Genomic DNA, 16,251 nt, shown 5'->3' with positions numbered 1-16,251 from the left:
CACTTGTCATGAATAACCACATTATTACTTGAATAATAGCCATATTCACATTTTATTACAAAATCTAAGAAAAGGCATAATAGCTACTGCACATATGACAAAGCTCATGCCTAATGCACTTCTCATGAAAAAACCCTAGGCCTCCAAACACACCACATGAAAGATCACTTAGACCACATCTACCATCTGTTCTATCAAATCTAAGTACAGACCGCATGAAAAATCTAAGTACATAGTATAGGGCACCAACACAAATGTAGTACCGAAGCTAGACTGAGAGTGAAATTCAGTAGGAATTCATACAAAATGGCAGGGATATTCCCAAAAATGAACCTAAATGCTTAGGAAATGCTAATGTACCTACATTTTGTGGCGCCCAAATTGGAGATCCGCCACTTCGATCGACTTCGATTGAAGCTTAGCAGCGACTGATTCATCGAGGAGACGAACTAAACAGAGGCGAGATTCACCAATAGTGACAGATTTGCCATGGATTCGTAAAGTGAGATTCAATATGGAGAACATGGAGGATTAGAAGGGCATATGAAATCGAAACGGCGAAGAACAACAAAAGGATGCGAATGGGGGAAGGGGAACGATGATGACGGACCCAAAACGAACATCTCCACCACCGTGGAAACCACCGTAGGCAAGGCAACCTCCCGTCACAGCTCCTCACTGGAACATCAAAGGCAGCTCGATTCGAAGCTACAAATCATTCATCTAGCCGGATTCGAAGGGCCAGTTCACAGTCTGCTGCGAAATTGACAGTGATTTGAAACCTAGCTTCTACCAGATTCACTAGGGATCGGAGCCCCATTGATGCGAGATTCACTAGGGATTAGAATGGGCTACTTGAAGAAAAATGGGATGGAAATGTTTATGCACCTTACAAACCCATGGGAGCCTAGGGGAGGTGGAACATCGCTGGCAGCGGGATGCCGAAATCGACCAGATCACCACCCTTCTTGAACCATCGAGGTTCCTTCCTCCATGAACCATGGGTGAAATCCTCCTTGTTACCTCCGTCCACAAGCGCTCGTCAACGGCGTCCACCTAGATTCGAAGGGCTTTTGCCCCCATGTCACCGGCTACTGCTATATTCGTCGGGGATTGCAGGGCATAGCTCCGGCTACTGGATTCACTTTTGAATTTTGTGCGGGATTAGAAATGAAATGGGAAGACTGAGAACGAAAGGGAGGAGAGAGAACAGAGAGGAAATGGCGAATCGATATCTGAGAAACGTTGATACTTGTGGTTTGTGGGCCAGTGTCTGCTTCGTTGTGGGCTCGTGGCTGCATCCGCACATGAGAGATCGGACGGTAGCAATGGTGCGCATTCCTCAGCGCTAACACGCGTGCGCACGTAAAATAGTATTTTGGATAAATATATGCGGGGAATTCACATAAATTATGACAAACCAATCATAGGAAAATGTATCCCACACTTTTATTCTGGTGCATATTCACATTTTACATGAAATGTCTTTAACTAAGCGGAGCTCCCATCATTGCACCACGCCCTCACCAATGGAGATCTCCTTGACAAGATCCTTCTCCGCCTCGGATGTTGGAGCTGCTTGGTTAGTACCGCACTCACCAGCAAGTGTTGGCCTTGCGGCGCCTACACTCGACGTGCCTACTTGGGGTCTACGTCTCCAGTGGAGGTATCTCTGGCTTGAAGTTCATCCCGCTTCCTGATGCCTGTAGCCCGGAGGTGAGTGTTGACTTCGGTTTCGGCGACTCGCCGGCATCGAACGTTTGGGACTGCTGGAATGACTTGGTCCTCTTTGAGTTCAGTGGCGAGACCTTCCACATGCTGGTCTCGCCGTGCGCTCCCCATTGTTGTACCCTATCATGGGTTAGGTCATGGTGCTCCCACAGTTGTCGCAGCTATCTCCCTTCTGGAGTACCGCCATGCGATGATCCTCCCAGCCAACCACGGCGACGGCGCCTTGTGCAATAAAGGTTTTCCTTGTATTGAGATATACTCCCACAACAACACAATCCAAATGCCCCTAAAAATCATTTAATGTCCCCACATAGAAAAAGAGTGACTAATTTAGCAAAAAAATAAATATATGCAGGGAATTCATATAAATTATGACATACCAAACCAATGAAAATGTATCCCACACTTTTATTCAGGTGCATACATAGAAAAATAATATTCAACCACAAATGTTTTTTTACCAACTGATGCTCGTGTCACTGCAAATTGTGCTAGACATGTTGTGGCCATGCTGCTGGGGCCTGCATCATCGTCAGCCACGAGGTCATCGCCTTCTCCTCGTGAGCCAGCAGGGTGTTCCCGCTCTGGAAGATGACCGCCTTTGGACAGCAGCAGTCGCTGCAGGCTGTCGACTCCCTCGTCGCCGATGGCGGCACCATCATCGTCGAGGGGCTGCGGAAAGCTGCCAGGATGGTGGAGGACAGGCAAGCCCGGAACCCGGTGTGCAGCATCATCCAGCTCTCTGACGGCGTGGGCTCCTACAACTTCCTGCCACGGGACGGCTCGGCGCTGGACTACGCGCCGCTCGTCCCGCGCTCCATCCTTCCCGGGAGCGAGCACTACGTCCCAATCCATGCCTTTGGCTTCGGCATGGACCACGACTCCAGGGCGGCACACCGTCGCCCAGATGTGTCCAGCGGCACCTTCCCATTAATCGACGTGGTGGGGTCGATCCCGGACGCCTTCGCGCCGTGCATCGGCGGCCTCCTCTGCGTGGTGGCGCAGGAGACGCGGCTCTGCGTCGAGTGCGCCGACTAAGGCGTGCTGCTGATCATGTCCATCATGTCTGGCAGCTATGCCAACGGAGTGGACGGTGACTGCCGCGGCGCCTTCACGCACGTTGGCCGCCTCTACGCCAACGAGGAGAGGGACTTCCTCGTCACCGTGCGCGTGCCGCCGTCACACGTGTCCATTGCACTCGTCCGGCCGAGCTGCACCTACCGCGACACAGTCACCACGGAGATGGTGCGGGTGGGAGGTGACCCGGTGATTCTGCTCCGCCCGGAGTTCCCGGTGACCGCTGGGATGTCCCTGCAGCTGGAGCGCGAGTGGCACCGCGTCCACGCCACGGAGGACATGGCCGTGGCGCAGGCCGCCGTAGAGGAGGGCGACTACACCTGCGCGGCTTCTGGAGTCGTGCGCGTCGCTGTCCTGGGACCAGCAAACACAGGCGCTAGTGCCCGAGCGGCGGGAGATGCAGGAGCGCGCGCTGAAACTGCAGCTGTATGAGGGGTCTGGCGACGCCTACATCCTGTCCGGGCTGAGCTCCCACTCATGGCAGCGTGCCACTGTGCTTGGCGACTCGACTGAACTCACAGGCCTCGTCCACAGGTACCAGACGACGTCCATGGTGGACATGCTCAACTGGTCATAGGGGCTTTGGATCGCCTTGCAGTAGAGTGCTGGCGGAGGGAGCTCCGGGAACTGAGTGGTGACTATTATGTGGGCAACTATGATGAAGATGGTGACATTGACTATCGAGTGGTAGAAATAGGAGGCCAAACACAATGGAGAAAGATTTTCAATTTTTAAAACCACATCGGGTTCCTTCAGGCAAAAAATGTTTTTCCTGTATTGAGATATAAAACCAAGAAAAATGTATCCCGCACTTTAAATCATGTGTGCTTGCTGCTACTTTTCATACCAACCCGCTGAGCCACATCAAAACAAAAAGATGTTCACATGCTAATCCTTTATGTACCGACGCACCACCTCATGGCACATCTAGCCACAACGAAACAAAATAAATGTCCGCTTGCTACTACTTTCTATATCAACTAACCGCTCAGGCCACACTAAAAAGAAAAAGTTCACTCGCTACTACTTTAATACAAAAGGTGTGGTAGGGGCCATGACGGTGGGCTGGAAGTAGCCTTGGCTTGCCAACAGCTGGATTTTTTTTGGTTTTTTTATAAAACTATTACCCCTGGTTTGTATTACGAGCCGAGGTGATCTTCATTTCTAAAGTCGATTTGAACTAACAACAAGGGCGAAAACCGGTGATGGGAACTTTTGAATCAACGGCGATGACATATCTGTAGTTGTGAACTTCCGATCTTGTATGGTTCTATGTAGTAAGAGATTTAGTTCTGGTCCAAACCACATAAGAGTTTCTATAAGAGATGTTTTTAATAGTTCCATGTTTGGCTTTTATATCATATTATATGCAATGACATGACAGGTGGATGTAGTTCTTGTGATGGCGTGATGCATCACAACATTCCCAATTGTAGATCTACACAGTGGGTAGGGCTATTGGTAGACAGTGATGTGCCAAGGATGTCGTGTGCTGTGGAACTGAGTGTTGAATATGTGACGAAGATGGTTACATTTACGATTGAGTGGTAGAAAGTGGTGTCCAAACACAATGGAGAAAGACCTATCATTTTCAAAACCAAATCTGATTTCTTTCCACAATAAATGTTTTTCTTGTAAAGCCCCTATAAATCATTTCATGCCCCATAAAAGAAGTTACTAATTTAGCAAATAAATAAATATATATATGTAGGTAATTCACATAAATGTTGACATACAAAACCAAGAAAAATGTATCCCACATTTTAAATCAGGTGCATACATAGAAAATTCATATTTTACCACAAAATGTTTTTTATGTACCGATGCTCATGTCGCTGCAAATTGTGATGGACATTTTTGGCCATGTTGCTGGGGCCCATATCATGGTCAACTACGAGGTGGCTCCCATCGTTGCAACACGCTCCCACCATCGGAGATCTCCTTGATAAGATCCTTCTCTACCTTATATGCTAGAGCTAAGTCTTTAGAGTCATGGTCACCAGCAAGTGTTGGCCCCATGGCGCCTCCACTTGTCGTGCCTACTCAGGTCTCTATCTCTAGTGGAGCCATCTCTGGCTCGGAGTTCATCCTGCTTCCTGATGCCTCTAGCATGGTGGTGAGTGCTGAATTGGGTTTCGGGGACTTGCTGGTGCCGAATGTTTGGGACTGCAGAAACGGCTTGGTCCTCTTTAAGTTCGGCGGCGAGACCTGCCACCGCGCTAGTCTCCCTGTGCGCTCCCCACTGATGTACCCTAACATGGACAAGGCCATGGTGCTCCCACGGTCACTGCATCCTCGCGCTCAATCCGCTCGGCAGACGTGTCATTCTGTCGACGCTTTTCCCCTTTCCGGCCCCGCCCCACGGTGGGTGGTCGTCATCCATTACTACAGTAGCAGTTTTGGCTGGTGGCCAACCAGTTCACCTCCGCCAAATCGTATACGTAAATCTGGCTTAACAGAGGCAGACATATGCTCGCTTGCATTAATGAATTAAAAAAAATAAAAAACAGCAATCACGTCGATTGCCCCGCCTAGCCGATCCACAGGGCCCGCTGAGCCCATCGATGAGCTATTGCCGCTCGCAGGATCATCCGTGGCACTGCTTGATTTGCGCATCCGCCACCGTCAGAGAGGCCCGCACGTGTGCCATCACCTAAGAAGCCCACGCTCGCCAGATCCATAGTCGGTGCGGCCTCGCGTGTGAGCCGTCGCTGGATCTGGGTGGCCGTGGTGATGCCGCACCGCAGTTGAGCGCTCAGCTTATCTTGCTGTGCACACAGCCGCTCCACAGAGCTGCTCATCGTCACCTAGGGGATTTCAAGAGTATTCATTGAATACCCGTTATTTTTACCAATAAAAGGTATTTCAAGGTACAATCAATCATACATGTTAAAAAATAAGGCTGAATCAATCCATTTGTTTACCTTTTGAAATTTTGAATACACGTTCTTCGAATCTTGGCCCAACGTTTGGTCGCGCCAATTTACGGGATCGTCAAAACCTGGCGGTGAGCGAGCAAGCAACGCCACTCTGATACCTGCGTGTCTCTGCCAAGCTCTCGTTCCGCATCTAGTGCCGCCTGATCCGTGAGGGCTAGGGTTTTGTGGTGGGTTTGGGGATCAGTGGCAAGGCAACATTTATACTGCCACCCGAGTTGCTGTGTGGTGACGTGTGTGGGGAAGTGTGGGCAGATTTGGAAAGTGGTGACGGGATGATGGTCAGCGTGACTTGTGGCGGCGTTCGGTGTGACGCGGTGGGAGGGATGCAAGGGAACTATAGTAACGTGAATTGCTGCGTGGGAAAAGGACATAGGAAGGTCTTGCGATTTGAACTTTCTGCTATGTGCAAATTGAATCACTTGCAAAAATCAAGTATTTGTGGACTTGTTTGGAAACAAAAAAAATATTTGTTTAAAATATGTTTTCTTCTTGTATCCACCTGATTATAAGAGCGGGATATATATTACGGGACTAGGTGTGATATGCAATCTTTGTACATGCCACCATGGGGAGTAGGTGATCGCGCGAATCATCAAACCTCAGAAGAAAAATCTTGTATCTTCATTGTTCCTATGGTTTGCGTATTCTACACTTGCTCTTTACTTTGTGCAATCTTGTGCCTGCGTAGTCCTTTTGCCCACTTGCTTGTTTGCCTCATGTAGTTTTTGTTGTTGTTTGAGTAACTTGCTAGTTCTACTGGCAGCTTGTTAATTACCATGATCACTAGAATTGTGTAGGAGCTTGTGAATGACCCTGGTTTGGTTTTGATAATTGAGTGATAACCTAGGTGGACTAATATGTGTTGGATGTGAGATACATAGGTGCTTAGTCCATAGCAACACTTAGAAAAAACCTAGTGCTCAACCATAGTCTGGTGACTCAAGATGATTATGGCCAACAATGGACGTTTTTCTTTTATTGAGATATACACTCACAACAGTACAATCCAAAGCCCCTAAAAACATTTAATGCCCCCCCCCCCCCCCCCCCATAAAAGAATTTACTAATTTAGCAAAAATAAAAAATACACATATGCAGGGAATTCACATATATTATGACAAATGAAACGTAGGAAAATGTATCCCGCACTTTTAATCTGGTGCATATATAGAAAAAAAATCATATTTTACATGAAATGTTTTTAACCGAGCGGGGCTGGGATCATTGCAACACGCCGCCACCAACGGAGATCTCCTTGACAAGATCCTTATAAGCCTTGGATGCCGGAGCTCAGTCGTTAGTGCCGTGCACACCAGCAAGTGCTGGCCTCGCGGCACCTCGACGGAGCTGGTCTCGCTGTGCACTCCCCACAGTTGTACCCTAAGAAGGACAAGGACAAGGCCATGGTGCTCCCATGGTTGCCGTAGCCATCCACCTTCTCGGAGCACGCCCATGCGATGCTTCTCCCAGCCGACCACGATGACGATGCCTTGTGCTACCACTTCAGCGTATGCACCTAGGAGTCAGACAATAAGGTCGTGGCACTGGTGTGTGTCCTACGGTCCGGCTCCTGGGCCATCCGCTGCATAGCCATGGGTCTTCTCGATAAGTCAATGGTCCATATCCTGCCTACTATTGTGCTCGCCTGCGACAAGATCTATATGGTGACCCAATACATCCTAGGACTAGATCGACCTCGCCAAGGAGAGATTCTTCATTGTCGATCTCCCTGAGGGTGCAGCGCTTGATCAGTACCCAGGCAACCTTGTCCATTTCCAAGGGGAGGACTCTGTCCTCAACAACTTCCATGTGGATGGGGCGAATTTAATAGGCTCAACGTCTAGCTCCGCAGGAGGAATGATGACCGTGGGCATGGCGGCAGCACCAACAGGTGGGCGGTGCTGGGGACAACATCCCGTGCCACCTAAGCCGATTCACTGTCACTGAATGCTACGGGGAGATAAGGCGCTGCAGACTGTGTGGGAGTGCCTACTAGGCTCCACAAGGAGCGTGACATCATTGTCGGGCATGAGGTGGTGCACCCTCGAGGAAGATGGCTTCCCCAAGCAGGAGCACGAGGTGGTCGGGGCCGAGTGTGCTCCACAGGCCAGCGGCCCAAAACGAGCGTGGCCAAGAATGCCACTGCAGCTGTCCACGTACACAATACCAATTAGCAAAACGAGCCCGAGGGAAAAATGATTGGTATGGGAAAGTTTAATGTGCTGAACACTTGGTCTGGTAGATTGGGGCTAAGTTGGCAACACACAAGAAGTCAGGGGTTATTTAGAGGTTTCCACTTTGAAAACCAAATATGATTTCTTTGGGCTATAAATGTTTTTTGTTTATTGAGATATACTCCAACAATAATACAATCCAAATCCCCTAAAAATCATTTAATGTCCCCCCATAAAAGAAGTTACTAATTTAGCAAACATAAATAAATATATCCAGGGAATTCACATAAATTATGACAAACCAATCCTAGGAAAATGTGTCCCACACTTTTAATCTGGTGCATATATAGAAAAAAAATCATATTTTACATGAAATGTCTTTAACTGAGCAGAGCTCCCATCGTTGCACCACGCCCTCACCAACGGAGATCTCCTTGACAAGATCCTTCTCCGCCTCGGATACCAGAGCTGCCTGGTTAGTACCGCACTCACCAGCAAGTGTTGACCATGCAGCGCCTACACTAGACGATCTTACTTGGGGTCTACGTCTCCAGTGGAGGCACCTCTGGCTTGGAGTTCATCCGGCTTCCTGATGCCTGTAGCGCGGAGGTGAGTGCTGACTCGCCGGCGTCCAACACGAGAGCCCACTAGCTTTTAAGGTTTTCTATGTTATTATGTAGTTGAAAATGTGTTTCATCTTCCGAGCAGAAGTATGTATAGTAAAGAACAGTCACCTTCCAGCATTTCATGATTGTAAAAGTAGAGTAGCAAAAGCATAGCAAGCAGTCATAGGCTACTCCTGCAGCACGACACGATGCTTGCACTCGAACCGTGCAGTCACCTGGCCCAGCAGCTCGGCAGCAGTGCATTAGACCTCCATGCTGACAATGGAGAGGCGGAGCACGGGGCGACTAAGTGGTGCCAGCTCAGGGGGCATGAAGTGGAAGGGCGTCGCAGCCTTGTAGAAGAGGGAGACGTGGATGCACCACCCGATCGATGGGGCAGCCTGCCGTTGGAGCCGTAGACGCACAATAGGCTCCCGTCCTTGCCCTCCACCACGGCAGAAACGGAGGGCATGGGGGTGTCGACAGGCGCATGGCAGGGGAGAGAAAGGGAGGAGATAAATGTGAGATATTGCAGAGGTGCTTGTCATAAGGCCGGCTTCCAGAGGCTTCCGTCAGCGCAGGTGCATTGGATCATCTGTCAACGGCGGATGGGTGTGTGCGTGCAAAGAAAAAATTACTGCCGGGCTAAATGAAGTCATTATCACACAAGGTAGTCTTTAACTAAGAATCTGCCATCTAAAAATACACAAAATAGTCTCCTTAAGCCCAATCCTCTAGTACAAAAGCATGGATTGGCATCATCATCAATGGCAGATCATTACAACACTAAAAATGCTAAACCAAAATGAAAAAATTGCTTGCTGATTTAGCATAACTTGGCTCTAAATTAAATATGTGGGCTCACGACAGTTGTGAGGATTAGGCATTGCACTGGTGTGATGAAGAAAGCTATGATCCATGGGCCTACCTCTGTTGTGATGAGTGAAAGGGGTAATAATTTTAATAATGCCTCAAGCAATGATGGGAAAGCATCACGCAATGCACTGGCCACATGCTCGCCATCACATTTGTTGATCCTTGGGTCTCTTCAGCAGCGGACGACATAGAGGGAAGCTCCATCTAAAGGCGCCCATGGCCACCCCTAATCGCAATCGTTAGATGGTCTGTTCATATATGAATTTGTTCATATATTCAGCGTATTCAAATTTAGTGTATGTTTTTGGCACATTATTACTAACGATGTAAACAAAAACAACACAGGTAATGGTACCTATGCTTCAAGCCGTCGAAAATAAAGGATCAGAATCAGTGGGACACTACTACGGTGGTTCTAAACCTAAGGAGCAACAGATTTGAGATAACACTACCCAAACACAAAGAAGGGCATAGCAACTACGAGGTTGTGGACATTATTGTTGAACTGTACGTTATCGCAACCATGCTCATGCTTATGGATCTGATATGCTCATGCATGTTAAACACTAGGACGGACGATCAACATACAACTTTAAGGAGGAAGATATTGCCAATATTCACAAGGTATTGACATACAAGTGGCTGACACCACCAAAAGTTGAAACAAAATGGAGGGACAAGTTAAAGCTAGGCTAGGTACGTGTGCCAAAATATTTGAAATTTAGATTGGTATGGAAGGCATTTATGTATGAAACAAAAAGCATTTCTGGTGTACAGTACATGTATTTATCTTCAGAAAAAAGTAACTTTGAATCTATATATGTAGGTAGGCCTAGAAGTATTGTTAGAAATATCTCGTTAGAAATAAGAGTGACAATAGATTGTGTTATACTAATCCAATAGTGATCATAATTTGTTAAAAAAAATTACGGCAACCATTTAATCGAAGGAAAGTTTACCGTCATACTAGAAGCATTGTTAGAAAAAGGGAGTACCAGTACTAATGACTCCATGGCATACTAACAAGTGTGTATATAAACAAGAATTAACAATCAATAAATAGGTAGAGAAGGGAACCAAAACATACTTGACGTGACACAAAAGATTTGTAAATGAAACACAAAGCACCAGATGAGAGCAAATAAATGTGGTACCTGGAAAAGGAAAGAAATGAACAGTAAGTGCATGATGAAGCCAAGATCAAGTCCAACCACATTATTTTAAGCCACTGGAACAGGGAATTACAGAGATTCCAAGAGAAATGGAGGGGAAAGCACCCCCGGTTTCTCACAGAATCTACATACTACTCCGGTGGAATTTTAGTCGGTTCTAAAAACTTTGTGATTAAAAATGATCCCAACTTCACCATATTAATCTAGAACCAGTAAAATTTTTATGAACATAGCATGGAGATAGGTAAACCTTACATACCATTGAATATAGTTGAAAGCAGTGAACAACCAGCAGTTCCAATAATGCAAAGTTCTCACTTGTGCACTAGGCTCGTCAATACATGAGCTTTTTAAGAAAAAAGAAAAAACATATAAATCTTCAGGGTACATTGCACAGTCATTTACAATGACAGAAAAGTGCACAAGCAAGTAAAGGGTGAACAGGCATCAATACTAATAGGTAGGAGAGCACGTGCACACTTGTAGTTATCAAAACGGAACCACTTATGAGAAAAAAAAATCTAGGCACATCACAACATGAGTTTTGAAAAAGATTTTAGGTGCAGATTTGAAATGACAGGGAGGCGGATAAATACTAACAATTAGGAGAAGCAACCAGGGAATACGCACTTGTCATGAATAACCACATCATTACTTGAATAATAGCCATATTCACATTTTATTACAAAATCTAAGAAAAGGCATAATAGCTACTGCACATATGACAAAGCTCATGCCTAATGCACTTCTCATGAAAAAACCCTAGGCCTCCAAACACACCACATGAAAGATCACTTAGACCACATCTACCATCTGTTCTATCAAATCTAAGTACAGACCGCATGAAAAATCTAAGTACATAGTATAGGGCACCAACACAAATGTAGTACCGAAGCTAGACTGAGAGTGAAATTCAGTAGGAATTCATACAAAATGGCAGGGATATTCCCAAAAATGAACCTAAATGCTTAGGAAATGCTAATGTACCTACATTTTGTGGCGCCCAAATTGGAGATCCGCCACTTCGATCGACTTCGATTGAAGCCTAGCAGCGACTGATTCATCGAGGAGACGAACTAAACAGAGGCGAGATTCACCAATAGTGACAGATTTGCCATGGATTCGTAAAGTGAGATTCACTATGGAGAACATGGAGGATTAGAAGGGCATATGAAATCGAAACGGCGAAGAACAACAAAAGGATGCGAATGGGGGAAGGGGAACGATGATGACGGACCCAAAACGAACATCTCCACCACCGTGGAAACCACCGTAGGCAAGGCAACCTCCCGTCACAGCTCCTCACTGGAACATCAAAGGCAGCTCGATTCGAAGCTACAAATCATTCATCTAGCCGGATTCGAAGGGCCAGTTCACAGTCTGCTGCGAAATTGACAGTGATTTGAAACCTTGCTTCTACCAGATTCACTAGGGATCAGAGCCCCATTGATGCGAGATTCACTGGGATTAGAATGGGCTACTTGAAGAAAAATGGGATGGAAATGTTTATGCACCTTGCAAACCCATGGGAGCCTAGGGGAGGTGGAACATCGCTGGCAGCGGGATGCCGAAATCGACCAGATCAGCACCCTTCTTGAACCATCGAGGTTCCTTCTCCACGAACCATGGGTGAAATCCTCCCTGTTGCCTCCGTCCACAAGCGCTCGTCAACGGCGTCCACCTAGATTCGAAGGGCTTTTGCCCCCATGTCACCGGCTACTGCTAGATTCGTCGGGGATTGCAAGGCGTAGCTCCGGCTGCTTGATTCACTTTTGAATTTTGTGCGGGATTGGAAATGAAATGGGAAGACAGAGAACGAAAGGGAGGAGAGAGAACAGAGAGGAAATGGGGAATCGGTATCTGAGAAACGTTGATACTTGTGGCTTGTGGGCCATGTCTGCATCGTTGTGGGCTCGTGGCTGCATCCGCACAGAGAGATCGGGCGGTAACAATGGTGCGCATTCCCCAGCGCTAACGCGCGCGCGCTCGTAAAATAGTATTATGGATAAATATATGCAGGGAATTCACATAAATTATGACAAACCAATCATAGGAAAATGTATCCCACACTTTTATTCTGGTGCATATTCAAATTTTACATGAAATGTCTTTAACTGAGCGGAGCTCCCATTGTTGCACCATGCCCTAACCAATGGAGATCTCCTTGACAAGATTCTTATCCGCCTCGGATGCTGGAGCTGCCTGGTTAGTGTTGGCCTTGCGGTGCCTACACTCGACGTGCTTACTTGGGGTCTACGTCTCCAGTGGAGGTATCTCTGGCTTGAAGTTCATCCCGCTTCTTGATGCCTGTAGCCCGGACGTGAGTGCTGACTTCGGTTTCGGCGACTCGCCGGCATCGAACGTTTGGGACTGCTGGAACGACTTGGTCCTCTTTGAGTTCAGTGGTGAGATCTTCCACATGCTGGTCTCGCTGTGCGCTCCCCATTATTGTACCCTATCATGGGTGCGGCCATGGTGCTCCCACAGTCGTCGCAGCTATCTCCCTTCTGGAGTACCGCCATGCGATGATCCTCCCAGCGGCCCAGCCAACCACGGCGACGACGCCTTGTGCTACAGCGTCAATGTCTGCACCTGGGAGTCAGACAACAAGGTCGCAGCACTGGTGTGTGTCCTGCGGTCCGGCTCCTGGGCTATCCGCTGTATAGCCACGGGTCTTGTCCCTAAGTTGCTGGTGCAGATCCTGTCGACTACTGTGCTCACCGGCGACAAGATCTACATGGCAACCCAAAGCAGGATACATGCCAAGGGAGATTCTTTATCATCGATCTCCATGAGGGTGTGGAGCTTGATCAATACCCAGGCAACCTTGTCCAATGCTGGGGTGACAATAGTGTCCTCTACACCTCTTCTATATGGATGGGGAGAACAGGCTCAATGTCTGGCTCCGCAGGATGAACGACGAACGCAGGCATGGCGGCACTGGTGCTGCTGGCGGCAGCGCCAACGGGTGGGTGCTCAGGGACACCATTTCCCTGCATGAGACTTGCGGCCATCTCGTGGAGCAGGGTTGGGAGACCGCAGGCGATAGTGATGAGGAAGCCCCTGCAGTAACGGTGGTCATGGTTTCCAATATTGGCCGAAATCTCCTGATATTTCCGATATATCCTCTTTATCCGTAGGTGTCGATAAGGAAATATCTATCTTTTTCGTACAAATTTTGTTTAAATTTATTTAAATTTACTTAAATTTAAATTAAATTTTATTTAAATTTGGTCCGATATTTCCGATATATCCTGTTTATCCTCTTTATCTGTGACCCCCGATAAATTTTAATTCCCGAAAATAAAAACCTTGATGGTGGTCGGTGCCGGGGACAATGCAGGGACAACAGAGAAAGTCCTACAATTTTCAAAACCAAACCTGATTTCTTTGGGCAATAAAGGTTTTCCTTGTATTGAGATATACTCCGACAACAACACTGTCCGAATCCCCTAAAAATCATTTAATGTCCCCACATAGAAAAAGAGTTACTAATTTAGCAGAAAAATAAATATATGCAGGGAATTCCTATAAATTATGGCATTCCAAACCTATGAAAATGTATCCCACACTTTTATTCAGGTGCATACATAGAAAAATAATATTCTACCACAAATGTTTTTTCACCAACTGATGCTCGTGTCACTGCAAATTGTGCTAGACATGTTGTGTCCATGCTGTTGGGGCCTGCATCGTCGTCAGCCACGAGGTCATCGCCTTCTCCTCATCAGCCAGCAGGCTGTTCCGGCTCTGGAAGATTACCGCCTTTGGACAGCAGCAGTCGCTGCAGGCTGTCGACTCCCTCGTCGCCGATGGCGGCACCAACATCGTCGAGGGGCTGCGGAAAGCTGCCAGGATGGTGGAGGACAGGCAAGCCAGGAACCCGGTGTGCAGCATCATCCTGCTCTCTGACGGCATGGACTCCTACAACTTCCTGCCACAGGACGGCTCGGCGCTGGACTACGCGCCACTCGTCCCGCGCTCCATCCTTCCCGGGAGCGAGCACTACGTCCCGATCCATGCCTTTGGCTTCAGCATGGACCACGACTCCTGGGCGATGCACGCCGTCGCCCAGATGTCCAGCGGCACCTTCTCATTAATTGACGTGGTGGGGTCGATCCAGGACGCCTTCACGCCGTGCATCGGCGGCCTCCTCTGCGTGGTGGCGCAGGAGACGCGGCTCAGCGTCGAGTGCGCCGACTAAGGCGTGCTGCTGATCATGTCCATCATGTCTGGCACTATGCCAGCGGAGTGGACGGCGACTGCTGCGGTGCCTTCATGCACGTCGGCCGCCTCTACGCCAACTATCAGAGGGACTTCCTCGTCACCGTGCGCGTGCCACTGTCACGCGTGTCCATTGCACTTGTCCGGCCGAGCTGCACCTACCGTGACACAGTCACCCCGGAGATGGTGCGGGTGGGAGGCGACCCGGTGATGCTGCTCCGCCCGGAGTTCCCGGTGAGCGCGGCGATGTCCCTGCAGCTGGAGCGCGAGTGGCACTGCGTCCATGCCGCGGAGGACATGGCCACGGCGCAGGCCGCCGTGGAGGAGGGCGACTACACCCACACGGCTTCTGGAGTCGTTCGTGTCACTGTCCTGGGACCAGCAAATGCAGGCGCTAGTGGCCGAGCGGCGGGAGATGCAGGAGCGCGCGCTGAAACCGCAGCTGTATGAGGGGTCTGGCGATGCCTACATCCTGACTGGGATGAGCTCCCACTCATGGCAGCGTGCCACTGTGCTTGGTGACTCGACAGACCTCACGGGCCTCGTCCACAGGTACCAGACGACGTCCATGGTGGACATGCTCAACCGGTCACAGGGGCTTTGGATCGCCTTGCCATAGCGTGCTGGCGGAGGGAGCGCCGGGAACTGAGTGGTGACTATTATGTGGGCAACTATGATGAAGATGGTGACATTGACTATCAAGTGGTAGAAACAGGAGGCCAAACACAAATGGAGAAAGATTTTCAATTATTAAAACCACATCGGATTCCTTCAGGCAAAAAAATGTTTTTCCTGTATTGAGATATAAAACCAAGAAAAATGTATCCCGCACTTTAAATCATGCGTGCTAGCTACTACTTTTTATACCAACCCGCCGAGCCACATCAAAACAAAAAGATGTTCACATTCTAATCCTTTATGTACCGACGCGCCACCTCATGACACATCTTGCCACAACGAAACAAAATAAATGTCCGCTTGCTACTACTTTCTATATCAACTAACCGCTCAGGCCACACTAAAAAGAAAAAGTTCACTCGCTACTACTTACAAAAGGTGTGGCGGCCATGACAGTGGTAGGGGCCATGACGGTGGGCTGGAAGTAGCCTTGGCTTGCCAACAGCTGGATTTTTTTTGGGGGTTTTTATAAAACTATTACCCCCCAGTTTGTATTACGAGCCGAGGCGATCTTCATTTCTAAAGTCGATTTGAAACCAACAGTGACGAAATTACTGATGACCTTTCACCAACAAGAAGGGTGAAAACCGGTGATGGGCACTTTGGAATCAACGACGATGACATATCTGTAGTTGTGAACTTCCGATCTTGTATGGTTCTATGTAGTAAGAGTTTTAGTTCTGGTCCAAACCACATAAGAGTTTCTATAAGAGATGTTTTGAAAAGTTCCATGTTTGGCTTTTATATCATATTATATGCAATGATATTACAGGTG

General features: G+C 48.1%; 3 pseudogenes; all 3 read left to right on the top strand.

Moving 5' to 3' along the window:
* The first annotated feature begins 1,529 nt into the window (after positions 1 to 1,529).
* LOC136543210 (E3 ubiquitin-protein ligase WAV3-like) lies at positions 1,530 to 3,385 on the top strand (annotated as a pseudogene).
* A 1,440-nt stretch (positions 3,386 to 4,825) lies between these two features.
* LOC136543208 (uncharacterized) lies at positions 4,826 to 7,675 on the top strand (annotated as a pseudogene).
* A 5,051-nt stretch (positions 7,676 to 12,726) lies between these two features.
* Positions 12,727 to 15,417, top strand: LOC136543207 (uncharacterized; annotated as a pseudogene).
* Positions 15,418 to 16,251: the final 834 nt, after the last annotated feature.

This window comes from Miscanthus floridulus, chromosome 3 (assembly GCF_019320115.1).
Source record: "Miscanthus floridulus cultivar M001 chromosome 3, ASM1932011v1, whole genome shotgun sequence".
Taxonomy (NCBI): Eukaryota; Viridiplantae; Streptophyta; class Magnoliopsida; order Poales; family Poaceae; genus Miscanthus; species Miscanthus floridulus.
The sequence above is the reverse complement of the archived record's forward strand: the minus strand, read 5'-3'. Positions and strand labels throughout refer to the sequence as shown.